Below are 13,501 nucleotides of genomic sequence, written 5' to 3' on the forward strand. Positions count from 1 at the left end.
ACACACACAAGTTAAATAAAATTAATTAAACAATATTTATACAAAGTGTATACACACACACAAGTTAAATATATAACAAGTTTAATATATTATTAATAATTTATTAATTACTATTATTGATGTATTAATATATGAATTAAAATGTTCAACATTTTCAAGACATATCTGTATCTGCTCGCGCTCTGCAAGGATTATTCTTAGAATTGATTTCTAACTCGACTCCGTGTCAGACCGTGGTTTCTCTTGTGGTTTGGCGATCAAACATTGAAATGTCTGTATTTGTATGTATTGCATGCGTATGTATTTGGGTTTCCATGGTCACTTGCTGTATTTTCCAATTGTTTGGCCCGCGATAGCAGAACAAAAAAAAAAAGAAAGCTGTTGACACATTTCACTGTTTACCGTTTGGGGAATTTCACAGAGAACTGAACGAAGAGAAATGATGAACAAACGAAGAGGACAGGAGGTGAGAAGTTTCTGAAAAAACACTTACGACATTCTTTTCTAAGTATAGACTGAAAAGAAACTCGACATTCTCTGCAATGCAAATAGCAAACGCTAGTTTCACAAACAGTTGTCTGCTTGTCTAAGCCCTCTGAAGTGAAAAGAAATGGCTTTAGCTTCTCTATTAAGGATATATGTGATGACTTTTGGAACAATATTCATGTCGGCAGTATGTGAAAATGACGCCTCTATAAGCAGCTCTCTAGATTTGGGACAGAGCCACAATTATCATAAGAAATATTAGTGTACATCCATATAGAGTAGCTTGGGATATGCTGGATAATGGGCTCATTGGCTTTGTGTGTCAGTGCAGTATTTATTATTCTGCTTGCTACTGCTAAGTTATTTGGCTGATATATTTATTCAAGTTCAAGATGACTCACAGTACACTTTATGCAAGGATATGGAGCAACAAGGGCAATGGCCCATTACCCCTCAAAACCCTTGTATAAAACAAGATTGAATTTGCAATTTTTCTGATTTTCAAACCAGAGACCACTATAAACTAAACCATCCAATTTTTTATTAATTAATTTTAATATATATTTTAAATATTTTATTAGGTCTAAGTTATTTATTTAACCCGTGACCTTTTGTTACATCAGATTAAATATATATATTTCAATAAAATAAAAAATTAAAAAATATATATATATAGCCTATACTGTATATATAAATGTAAACTTTATTTCTGTTATTTCAACAAAAAAATGAAAGAGCTCTCATAATTGGTTTATAGCAATATTTAACATGTTTGTAAGTTTATATTTAATAATATTTTAACTTTTTAAATGTGTTAATAATAATAATAATAATATATAATTATGCAATAATTATATATATACTTTTTATATATATATATAAATATATTTAACATTTTATTGTATTTCATATAGTTTCTTATTTCTTGGTTATTTTAGTAAAAAAAAAAAAATATAGAAAAGATGAACTGTAGAATACACCACACATATAATACAATAAATACACATATAATTGTAATAAATAGAAATGATTAATATATACCAGATAAAATATAAGAAATATATTTATATTAAATAAGTCTTTTATATTTTAAAACACCAACTTTATTACCATTTATTATTTCAAATGCTAAAAAAACGGAAACGTACAGGTAAGACTGATTTTCGAAAAATTATTTTATTTGAAGTGTTAAAATTGACAGTACATATTGTCAAACAATTGAATGAATTTATGTTGTTTAACATTATTTAACTACTATTATATCTTGGAAAAATGTGAATATTATATCATTTTTGCATCATTATAAATGACATGTCACTTACATTTTCACACCTGTGACTTACAGTGTGGAGCAGCAGCATGATCAGTCCTCTCTCTGTGTTTCAGAGTGTTTGGAGCAGAAGGCCACAGAGAGAAGACCAGACCCCTGTTCCTGCTGAACTGAGCCAGCTACAGCCATCCACTGATTATCAGCACAGCAGGCACAGGAGACCAGCCCACTGACAGAGACACAGACAAACCACACGCACCAAAATAATAGCGAACTGAGACACAGACATCGAGTATGAAACCAGTCAAACAGTCACAGTATCCTCGGGTATTTATGATACACACACACACACACACACAAATATTTTGCATAAAGACAAAAATTATATTGCATGAATTATTATCTTGACAAATACGTAGAAAACAAACAACAAAACCGTTTTAGCACCAATGTTAAATCTATCAATCTATAAAATCAATCAATCAATCAATAAATAGATAAATAAATAAAAAAATCTATATTTAAAAATGTATAATTACAAATAAATTATATATATATATATATATATACACACACACACACTTATAAATATATATACATTTATCAGCTGCTTTTAAACAAACAGACAGACAGAAATTGTATGCTTATATGAAACCAATCTCATATATATGCTCCAACATGTGGTGCATCAAATAATGCCATGAATAAATAAATACTGAGAACTGTCTTATCTGTCTGTTTATATCATCTATGTATCTATCCACTATCTATCTATCCATCATCTATCTATCTATCCATCATCTATCTATCTATCTATCTGTCTGTCTGTCTGTCTGTCTGTGTCTATCTGTCTATCTATCTAATGATATCAAGGCCACACTTTGTTTTAATAGTAGTTTCAGCACATTATTCTTCACGAGTAAAAGCCGCCAGTTCTTTGAGAGTGAATGGAGATGTGAATCTATGTTCTTCCGAACTTTCTGTAATGGTTCAGTGATGTTTGGTTTGTCTTCATGCAGGCAGTGATAGCTGTATATGGGAGCATTATGCTAGAACGGCGTTCGTTGCCCTGGGTCGCCGTTTCACGATCCTGCGGACCAGTTACCTGAGGATTTGTGTGAGACAGCGGCCCATACGCTTACAGATCCCCCACCACGTTTCACAGCTGGCAACCGATGTTGCGGGCTGCAGGCATCTTTGGCTTTCCCATGAGATAAACCCGCCTGGATGCAGGAAATATGGTAAAAGATGACTCACTGGACCATTTTTTTCCGTTGTTTTGTGTTTAATGCATCGTTTGGGTCTTGGATACAAACAGTTTCTGAATGGCTGCCCTGCTATAAATTCCGCCTTTGTGTGAAGAGTTTTTGTTGAAACTGGTTTCAGTTCGGACATGTGTGGTCACTTAGCAACTGTCCTAAACATCCCTGTTGGTGAACTTTGACATCAAGTTTGTGTTCGCTGTTTATGCCTATTTGGCATGAATATGTCATGCTTTTGTAATTTTTTGAGACCGTTCGAATTGAGGTACCAATAATATGGCCCATTGCAACTTTACTAGTTGCCTCATTTCACCGAGAAAACTCTGAAGTGCTGATTTTCAGATTTCATTTAATGCATACATTTTTCAGCTTCACTAAAAGGATTAACAGTTGCAAACTTACAAAAGACATATGCAGTATCTTTTTTTACAGTCTAAAAATCTGACATTTCCATCCCTATTTCCATGTCATTTCAGTAAGATGGGTTCCTGGATCAATATCTTTTGTTGGTCCTGGAACAGCGGTCATATCAACCATTCGTTTAATTATTAATGTAGCTAATGGTTAGGGTTAAGTATAGGTTCCAGATATCCTACTTGATTCACTGGTGGTCAATGAAGGATACCGAGGTCTACAACAGGGGTTCTCACCTCTTACCTCCAACCTTGATCAAACTCACCTGCCAGTAACTTTCTAGTGATCCTGAAGACCTTGATTAGCTTGTTCAGGTGTGTTTGATCAGGGTTGGAGCTAAATTCTGGAGGAAAGTGGGCCTCCAGGGCCAGAGTTGAGAACCCCTGGTCTACAAGATTATTGACTGATTTAAAAAGGACCCAAATTAATTACATAATTATAAATGAGAAAAAGCACCAACATTAAATTCATCAATCTATAAATAAATAAATAAAGCAATAATGTATTTTTAAATAATCTTTAATGAAGAAATAAATGGTTCACAGGTCTAAATGCATTTATTTTGTATTTTTAAATAAATAAAAAAAACTGTCTAGTTCATTTCAATGAAATATGAACAAAAAAGCACTCTGGAAAAACTATGGATTAGTAAAAGTAAGGCTTTTCAAAATTTGGGATATAATGTGAACATTGGAGTTCTACTTTGTCACCAGCTACTTTTACAGAACTTTGGTTAACGTTCTTTCAAAGTTATGAACAAATGTTCTTCCAGTAACTAATAAAATGTTAATAGAATATGTAATCAATAGAATGTTTGTTTAGAGTTTCCTGGTCTTTAATAATGTTCTCAAAACATGTTATGTTTACATCTTTCATGTAATGTTTTATTTCTAATACATTTTAGTGGGATGCTCATCAGTTTTTTTTTTCTTTTTCAGAACGTTCAAATTTAACATTCCCATAAGGTTTGCAACATTCTAAAATGGAATGTTCCCTTAACGCATAATTTAAAAAAATGTTTTGTAATATCCTCTGAACATTCAGAAAGAACGTTTTCATTAATGGGAACGTTAGCAAGACACTCTTGGCTCATATTTTTGTTAGCTGGGATAGAGGAAGTTAGTGGCATTAGGTGGTTCGCCGCCTGAAAAAATCCACCATGTTTGATAGGAATTTGTTCCAGTACCAACAAAAGATGTTTATCCAAGTATTTTTATTTCCAGGCTACGGCTCATTTGTTGCATATCGTGCTAAACACCTGAGATGAAGATTACTTCTGACAAGATAAAAACAGGCCTGTCACAACAGCGTGAGCCTGACGACAGCAAGAAGAGTCAAATTAGTCTCTAGTGCATCTTTAATGCAGTTTTCAGGTACATTATTATATGCAATGAGAATATCATGTCACAATACTCAGTGTGCATGCATTTAGTTTGATGGCACAATTGGCTTTAACTTCTCTTTTGCTGATTTGGGTCTCAGGATGGCAGAACTTAACCACTGTGAACAAAGAAGTTCAATGCAGTGTTCACAAGTGGGCTAAGTCCTGACACCACACAACCAGCATAGAAATGCACGTCAATTGGGACTTCTGTCACCACTAACTCATGTGCGAGACGGTCTGCATTCCTTCAGGATTAGGGTCTCACGTGTTCAGGTGTGTGTGTGTGTTTGCAATGCATATATCTGGCGTGTCTGCAGTCTCCGAGTCGAGTCCCTCACACGAGCCATGGGAAATCCCTGGCAATGTGATTCAGTCATTAGGTTTAAAAATCACTCTGCCAGGAATTCCCCTGGCCGGCAGAAGAGGAGGGTCCGGGCTTAAGTCATTCTGTCTGAGGTGGGGTCCTACATTTCTATATCTGTCCTAACATATCATACAGAAGGGCTCTGTGAGAACAGCAGACAGATAGCAAACAGACAAAAAAAAAGAGAGAGTTCGACCTAAAATGAAAGTTTTATCATCGTTTACTCACCCTCGTGTCATTCCCAACCTGTAGGGCTTTCTTTTTTTTCTGTGAAACATGAAAGGAGATGTTTAGGAGAACGTCAACGCTGCTCTTTTCCAAACAGTGCACACATACAGGATGCTGAACTCTTAAAAGGACAGAAAAGCACCAGCGAAGTACTTGCCCAGCGAACAAAAATATGTTCTAAAAACATACCGTTCCCATTAAGTTATGAAAACATTCATTCTGAATGTTCTCTGACTATTCGAAATATTTTTGTTATGCAAACGTTAAGGGAACATTCCATTTTAGACTTTTGTGAATATTACGGGAACTTTACTTTTGAACGTTCTTTTAAGCATTCTGAAACGAGTAGTAATATTTGAAAGAAGTTACATGAATGCCCAATTAAAGCTTTTCAGAAATCATGTATAAACAAAGTTTTTGTGCTAACGCTTGAGAACATTATTAAAGACCAGATAACTCTGAACAAACTTTCTGTTTACATTACTGGAAGAACGTTTGTTTATAACTTTGAAAGAACCTTGCCAGAATGTTAGCCAGTTGTAAAAACATGTCAGCTGGATGTAAGCTAAACCCAAGTGACAACATTTCTGCAAAATTATGCTACTTTTTGCACATTTTGCGGCACGGTCAAAGTGAAATATCCAGTGAGTGGCACTAAAAGCTCGTTTAGATGATCAGAAACAGATGAATGTGAATCTGCCAATGTTTTATTATGTTAGTTGTTGCGTGTATCGCAGCAGTTTGGAAATAAAATGTTCGGAGAGTGGCTCTAAAAGGTCACGTTTTTTAATGAACTAAATCCTGCTCTAAACGTACCCTAAAATGTTAACAAACGTGAGTTAAAAATGCAGTTGCTTAAGCAACCATGCCGTTTTTGCTTGCTTCTACACGTTTTTCAACTGCTTATCGAGTTCATTACTTGTGTTTCACTGGACTGAGCGCTGCACATCGCTGTATCAGGTGAGCTCCCGAGCAAATTTACTTTAGAAAAGCCATATGGAGCTGGTTATGTGATGCAAACATCAAAATCTGTTAGTTTACAAATCATGCACTATGGTAAAAGTGGATTGAGCTCATAACACAGCATTGTGCAAAGAAATGCGTGAAAATAAGTCCTTATTAATCAATATTCAACCTGTAATCATAATTTGTGTGAAAAGAAATATAAGTTGTTGATGTTTTACTGCAAATAGTGTTAATTTCAGCACTAAACTGCAGTGAATAGCATGTATTTTGGAGTTTTGCAAAATGTTGCTAGAGGAATGTTTTTACAATGGGCCTATGTTGACTTTAATGGTGCTTTTTGATTCTTTTTGGAGCTTAACAGTGAACATCTTCTTTTGGGTTCCACTGAAGAAAGAAAGTCCAACAGGTTTAAAAGCAAGTAAATGATGACACATGAACTTGCCTGCACTTGTCTGTTTAACATGCAAAGTGTGTGTGTGTTTGTGTCTTCCAAGGGCACCTCATTTTTTGTCATGTAGTCCGTGGTCACTGCAGCTGGCCCCTCCTTCTGCAAGCGTGACTGGGCTTCCTGTAGACTTATAAAAATAGCTTTTCAATGACAGTTTGAAATGAGGTCAGAAAGACGTGCAGTCCCTGCCGAGTGACCGTAAAAAAAAAACATTAAGTATGTTGCTCTGTTCAAAACCTCGTGTCTCATCTGGAGTACAATTTAAAGAGTGACAAAAAACCAGGCAGAACCTGTGAAGGATCTAGTGAATCTTGCAGGACCACTCATTCTCTCAGATAAAGTCCCAGAGGACCAGACTTGTTTCACAGTTGGAAATTTGTAGTATTTTAAGTGTTTACTTCATGTGTTTAATGCATTGCTAAGAGGAGTTTTATTTCAATATCAGCTTCATCTCAGATGTTTCTCCTAAAATAGAGATTATTGTAGACATAGAGTAAGAGTTTGGACCTATAAAATCAGTGTAGATGGCATTAAGTTCTTGGATTAATACAAATTTTGGCACACTTTGAGACATTACTGAGATCTGTTCTAGAAGAGACATATCTTTGAAAACTACAGTCTTTCTTAAGAGAATCGGTCTCCATTTGCTCTTCATTTCACCTCATTGCAGTCTATTACGGCAATCTTTCCTACAGCGACTCATCAGTTTGGAGTTTTTAAAGCAGAAACATATTTTCCAGTTGTAACATGTCACTTCGCATTCTCTTCAAACTGTTTTCCCTCTAAACATTTATGAAGGAACATTTACAGCATCGTAACCAGTCGACAGAATCGTTCCAGTTCCTCACAGCGTCTCGCAGTTGTCAATACAAATGTCAGCTTTGAAAAAAAGGACATGAATATGTCCAGACGCAGGGGAACTCCTAGCTTACGTAAACCAGGAGCATTATGTTTATGTCTTTACATAAAATATCCCGGATGATGCTGCGAGTAAACCTGCCAGCTCTAAACAAAGACCTCCATTACTTATAGAGCACTGACTATTTGTGGTGCTGTTTTTTTTCAGTTTTTTCCCACTAACTGCGCAAGATGAGACTTTGCAGTTAAGTGTTACAGACAGACAGTCATTTAGATGCTGATCAGAGGATGTGGCCCGTCGGTCTTACACACACAGGCCCCAAAAAACAGTTAGGACATTAAAGCCGCAGTTAAAAATGTCTGAATTTCATTTGATAACAAGATATCAAAGCAAGTGCTTGTAACCTGCATTTTAAGGATCTTTTCTCTTTGCTATCTTCACTTTTTTTCATGGTTTTTGCTCAATGTTGTCCTCAAGTTCACACAGGTTTATTATAAGAGTAACATCAGGTGTAGTTCATCACATTAACTATGGCCTTATTTAATATTTCACAACCACAAAATGTTTACTTTATCAGTAATTCTAAAGAATATCTGTTGTTTTATCGTGTAAAGCCTAAGAAAACTCATTTTTTTGTGAAATGTTTTGACTGAAAAGTGTTTTAATAAATGACACTTGGTTTGATGTGTATGCATCAAATGGAAAGACATTCAGACATTTTTGATCTCACTTCTACACCCAAGTCAGGATTGAACTCAAATGTCCAGTTACCGAAAGCTGCAAAAGAGTTTAAAGCATGATATTTTCCCCTTAGAAAAATCATTATGCGTTTTCCACACACAAAAACGCGCCTTTCCAAGTTAGACTGCAACTGAAACGATGCATTAAGCCCGAATATTGCTTTGGAAGGGCATCTGGACCATCTGAAGCGCTGTGATGTGTTTTCCCGATTCTCAAATGCTTGAAATCATCCACCCAATCTAGACTTGATGAAGTGATGCCTCACGAACGGAAAGATCTCTGTCCATTAATATTTTCCATCAGATCTTTCCTTTCAGCTTTTCCACCCCTAAATTGAAGCCGCAGTTGTTCTTTTTGCCAGTGATCTCAGTCTTTCCTCTCACTAATGACAGCGTCTGGTGTGATGCAGCCGATGCGGTTACACCTCACAGAGCAAAAGAGCAGGAAAGACTTCTTACAGTTGTCCTCGTGATGAGAAGTCACACTTTCACGTTGCAGCTAATTTTAGGGATTGAAGAAAAAATACCCATAATATCATTGGCTCTGCTGCTTGCCAGATCCGTATAGTTGCCATCAAATTAGATTTTTCATTTAGCCGCTGTAGGTAATCTGATACTGGACCTTTTTAAAAAGTGGACATAGGATTGGATGCATCTGTTTAGGCCCACACAGCATCATTATACATATTCAGTAACCAGATGCAAAATGACTTTCAAATGAAAATAACACAAGAAGCATTTTAAAAAAATTAAACACAAGTAAAATATAAAAAAAGTCTAATTGTGTTGACTGAAACACCAGCAATATATTAAAAAATTATTAATTCTTCTGATTTTAATTTGATATAATTTTATGTATATTTTATATATTATATAACAGTAGCCTATAATGTTAATATCTAAATGCAATATTGTATAAATATCTAAATATTTATACATTAAATGAGAACAAGATGTATACAAAAATGTATATAAATATATTTATTTAATCAATTTCTCATATTTACTTAATCTTATTGCACATTATCAGATTATTTAAGTGAAATTCAAACCATTAAACAGTAGAGGACTGAATGTAATTAATGACTCAGCAAAAATCATGACCGACGGCTTCTATAAGCGTACAGTACTCCACCCTGCCCGTGAGAATATGTTTGCTGTTTGCTGTACTATATAATTTGCTGAGTCATTAATTACATTCAGTCCTCTACTGTTTAATGGTTTGAATTTCACTTAAATAATCTGATAATGTGCAATAAGATTAAGTAAATATGAGAAATTGATTAAATAAATATATTTATATACATTTTTGTATACATTTTGTTCTCATTTAATGTATAAATATTTAGATATTTATACAATATTGCATTTAGATATTAACATTATAGGCTACTGTTATATAATATATAAAATATACATAAAATTATATCAAATTAAAATCAGAAGAATTAATAATTCTCATTTGTTCATGAGCTTCATTTAACTCAAAACCAAAGTGACTGACACCAAATACAACTTCTGCAGCGGCATTCACTGCAGAGAAAAGGCGTTTGTTCCCTTTTAAATCGAGCGTAAATTCACAGCTCATGGTTCTCGTGCTAATATCCCTGTAACTTTACTCCAGATACTGTTACACTCACTCCTCAGCAGCAGCCATTAACTTAAGCACAGTGGCCATGAAGAAAACACAGCAGCAAATACAGGAATCCATCACACTTGTTCCACTTGTGCACCGTTTCCTAATCTCTGTACCAGTCCTGAGGACTCCTGCGCTCTCAGAAAAGTGGGACAGGCCTGTTTCCAGAACCTTGAAGCTTCCCTCTGTCTCTCTAGTTTCTCTCGCGGTCTCAATTTCTCATTTTTAGGCTTAATGAGCACATTATGAGGCTTATGAGGCTTCCTTTTCTGTTACACACTGTACTATATAATGTAACTATTTCATACACTTCATAATACTGTACAACTCACTATATTATATACTACAGTACACGCTTCACATTAACATATACTATAAAATACTTGTCTTTTTCACTAATATGCTGTACGACACACTTTACCATACTGTGCTATGCACTTCATACACTACTACACAAGTTGTATTGTACACTACAGAATATCATACTAAACTATTTATTGTACTCAACACTTCAATTTACAGTATAGTGTGTAATATTACTCTTAACACTATTTTATTCGCTTCACAATACTACATATTTGACTACTTTTTACATTTTTACAGTTTACTACAGTAAATTTTAATACACACTATACTATAAAATACATTTAATAATAATATACTGTACTACACACTTTATTATTGTTACTGTATATAGTGCAACACTATTCAATACACTTCACAATCCTACACAATTTGCTACAATTTACTATATACTAGAGTGCACACTTCACTGTAATATACGATAAAATGCTTGTCCTTTTAATATATTATACTGTGCTACACACTTTACCATACTGTGCTATGCATTTTATTATACTACACACTTGTATTGTACACTACAGAATATCATACTAAACAATTCGCTGTACTAAATGCTTCAATTTATTATACACTGTACTATACTAGAGTATATATTGTAACACTATTTTATACACTTCACAGTACTACACAATTTACTACATTTGACTTTTTACTGTATACCGCAACACACACACTTTATTATACACTATATACTACAAAATACTTGTCTATAGTATATAATATACATAATATATCACATACAGTATATAATATACTCTACTACACACTATATTATACTACACACTTGCACACTACAAAATATCATACTAAACGCTTCAATATATTATACACTCTACTACACTACTGTATAATGTAACACTATTTTATACATTTCAATATTACACAATTTACTATATACTCAAGTACACACTTCACTGTAATATGAACAATATACTATAAAACCCTTGTCTTTTTTACTGTAGTATACTGTACTTCATTATACTACACGCTTATATTGTACACTACAGAATATCATACTGAAAAGTTTGTTGTACTAAACGCTTCAATATATTATACACTGTACTAGACTACACCATTACCTACTATACACTTTACTTCTATATAACTTTGTTATATTAACATTTCACTCAACTGAATAAACTGTCAGGGTTTCTCATTCTTACTCTGAAAGAGCACAAGATGAATAATCACCTCAGGTCACTTTCGCTCTCTTGTGATCTAGCGTTCCAGTTTGCACACACCTCGTCTAACACTCCCGGCTTGGCCTTTCTGTTTTTGCCACACTTTTTATTTTTCTTCCTCTGGAAGTTGATTTGGATGTGCAGCGTCTGGCACGGTCTTTCGAGACTTGAGAACAATGAGAAGAATGTTTGAGCTTTTCTCCACAGCCTCATCCTCGCACTCCTTGTTTTGAGAGCGTTTTTATGACCTCCGCTTCCCGCCGCCCCGAACTCATGTCTCGCTTACAGATGTCGCGCAGTCGCTCAGACGGCCCATTCAAATAAACTATTTACGGATGACCTTTCCTCTGGACGCTCAAGTGGATCACTTGTCTGGCTGAACTCAAACAGTCCGTCCGACCATCACCAACTACACTCCAAAGTGCTGAACAAGGTTTTTTTTTTTTTTTTTAAAGAGCAAAACGCCTTGGAAACTTAAAGGGCACGAGCGGATAGTGGAGAAACCACATGCAGATGTTATTCAAAGTTCAGAAGTGTAACGCTGGCCTCTTACCTGGGTGGTCTGACTGCTCTGTATCTCCTCCGTTCAGAGCGTGAGAGGAACCTTATAGCAGTTGTGTCTCAGAGGGAGTGTCCGACTCCTGTATAGACTCTATGAGTGTTTATATAGGAGAGAGAGAGAGAGTTCGTCTGGGGGCCAGACAGGGTGAAAGTGAATGAGAGCGGAGCGAGAGAGACAGCGAAGGGAATTCCTATTTGTATAACGTCAGAAGCTGAGCCCTCCCCTACATCAGCGTGGATCACAGGAAGAGGCAGGGAGCAATTATACAGCAGACACACACACACACACACACACACACACACACCTCATGCTATTCACGTTTCATCTGATCTCTCCCAATCACTGTTTCACCTGCATCTGTTGAGTTTCATCCAGGACACCAGCATGTGATTGCTCTCTTTCTCAGTCTTTTACTATTCTCTACTTTACCTTCGCATTCTGCGTTGGACTACACCATACTACACAATATTTAACTTTAATAAAAAACATTATAAACTACAAAGTAATGTTTTGTAGAACATCACACTGTAAACCACAACTATAAAATACACTGTAGTGTACTTACTGTAGTGTAGACTATTACTTTTTCTCAAAGATCAAGAAATATTATGCTCTAAATAATATATTACACTACACCACACTGTACTTCCCTACACTGCACTATACACCATTTTAGTACACTACACTACAAAAATACCATATATTATAGTGCAATATTCTCTATAATATACATTTTACATGTTGTGTACACATTTAAACATTATATTCTATATAAATATTTGTATAAATAATTTTACATCTCATTTTGTATACTAATCACTTTACTGTACTATACTGTTCTGTATATACAATACATAGAGAACAGCATACTGTTTACCTTTATTTAATATCTGTAGTACCTTAATTTTTTTCTAAACACTTACTTTTTTGCTATACAATATATATATACATACAGTATATATACAGTGGGTATAAAAAAGAATCACCCCCTTAAAAAAAATGTAACTTATAACATGCAAGTGAAAAATATAACACCAAAATGTCAGAGAAAAAAACAGATTATATCTTTCACTTGGAGGTAAATACAGCTGGATAAAACAATAACTGTGTCCATCTTTATTTCAGGCTGCAAAGCAACAACGTGATTAATGTGTTAATTTATTTTTTCTAAACACTTTACTATGCTATACAATAATATTTGAATACTATACATATATAATAATTTGACATTTTAATATGCAGCATATTAGAAACAGATATTATTAAGTAAAATGACTCTTGGTTTTGGTTATTATTTACACCTGTTGTTCATTTTCAGACACTTTCATTCATGCTTGT

The 13,501-nt window shown here is 34.6% G+C and overlaps 1 long non-coding RNA gene across 1 annotated transcript; it reads right to left on the bottom strand.

Moving 5' to 3' along the window:
- Window positions 1–5,414: 5,414 nt before the first annotated feature.
- On the bottom strand, window positions 5,415–12,449 carry LOC107718603 (uncharacterized). Its single transcript, XR_001637433.1, has 3 exons — window positions 12,155–12,449; window positions 6,874–6,949; window positions 5,415–5,447 (listed from the first exon to the last, which is right to left on the bottom strand). It is a non-coding gene; the product is annotated as an uncharacterized LOC107718603 (long non-coding RNA).
- Window positions 12,450–13,501: the final 1,052 nt, after the last annotated feature.

Source organism: Sinocyclocheilus rhinocerous, unplaced genomic scaffold (genome assembly GCF_001515625.1).
Source record: "Sinocyclocheilus rhinocerous isolate Xijiao unplaced genomic scaffold, SAMN03320098_v1.1 scaffold182, whole genome shotgun sequence".
Taxonomy (NCBI): domain Eukaryota; kingdom Metazoa; phylum Chordata; class Actinopteri; order Cypriniformes; family Cyprinidae; genus Sinocyclocheilus; species Sinocyclocheilus rhinocerous.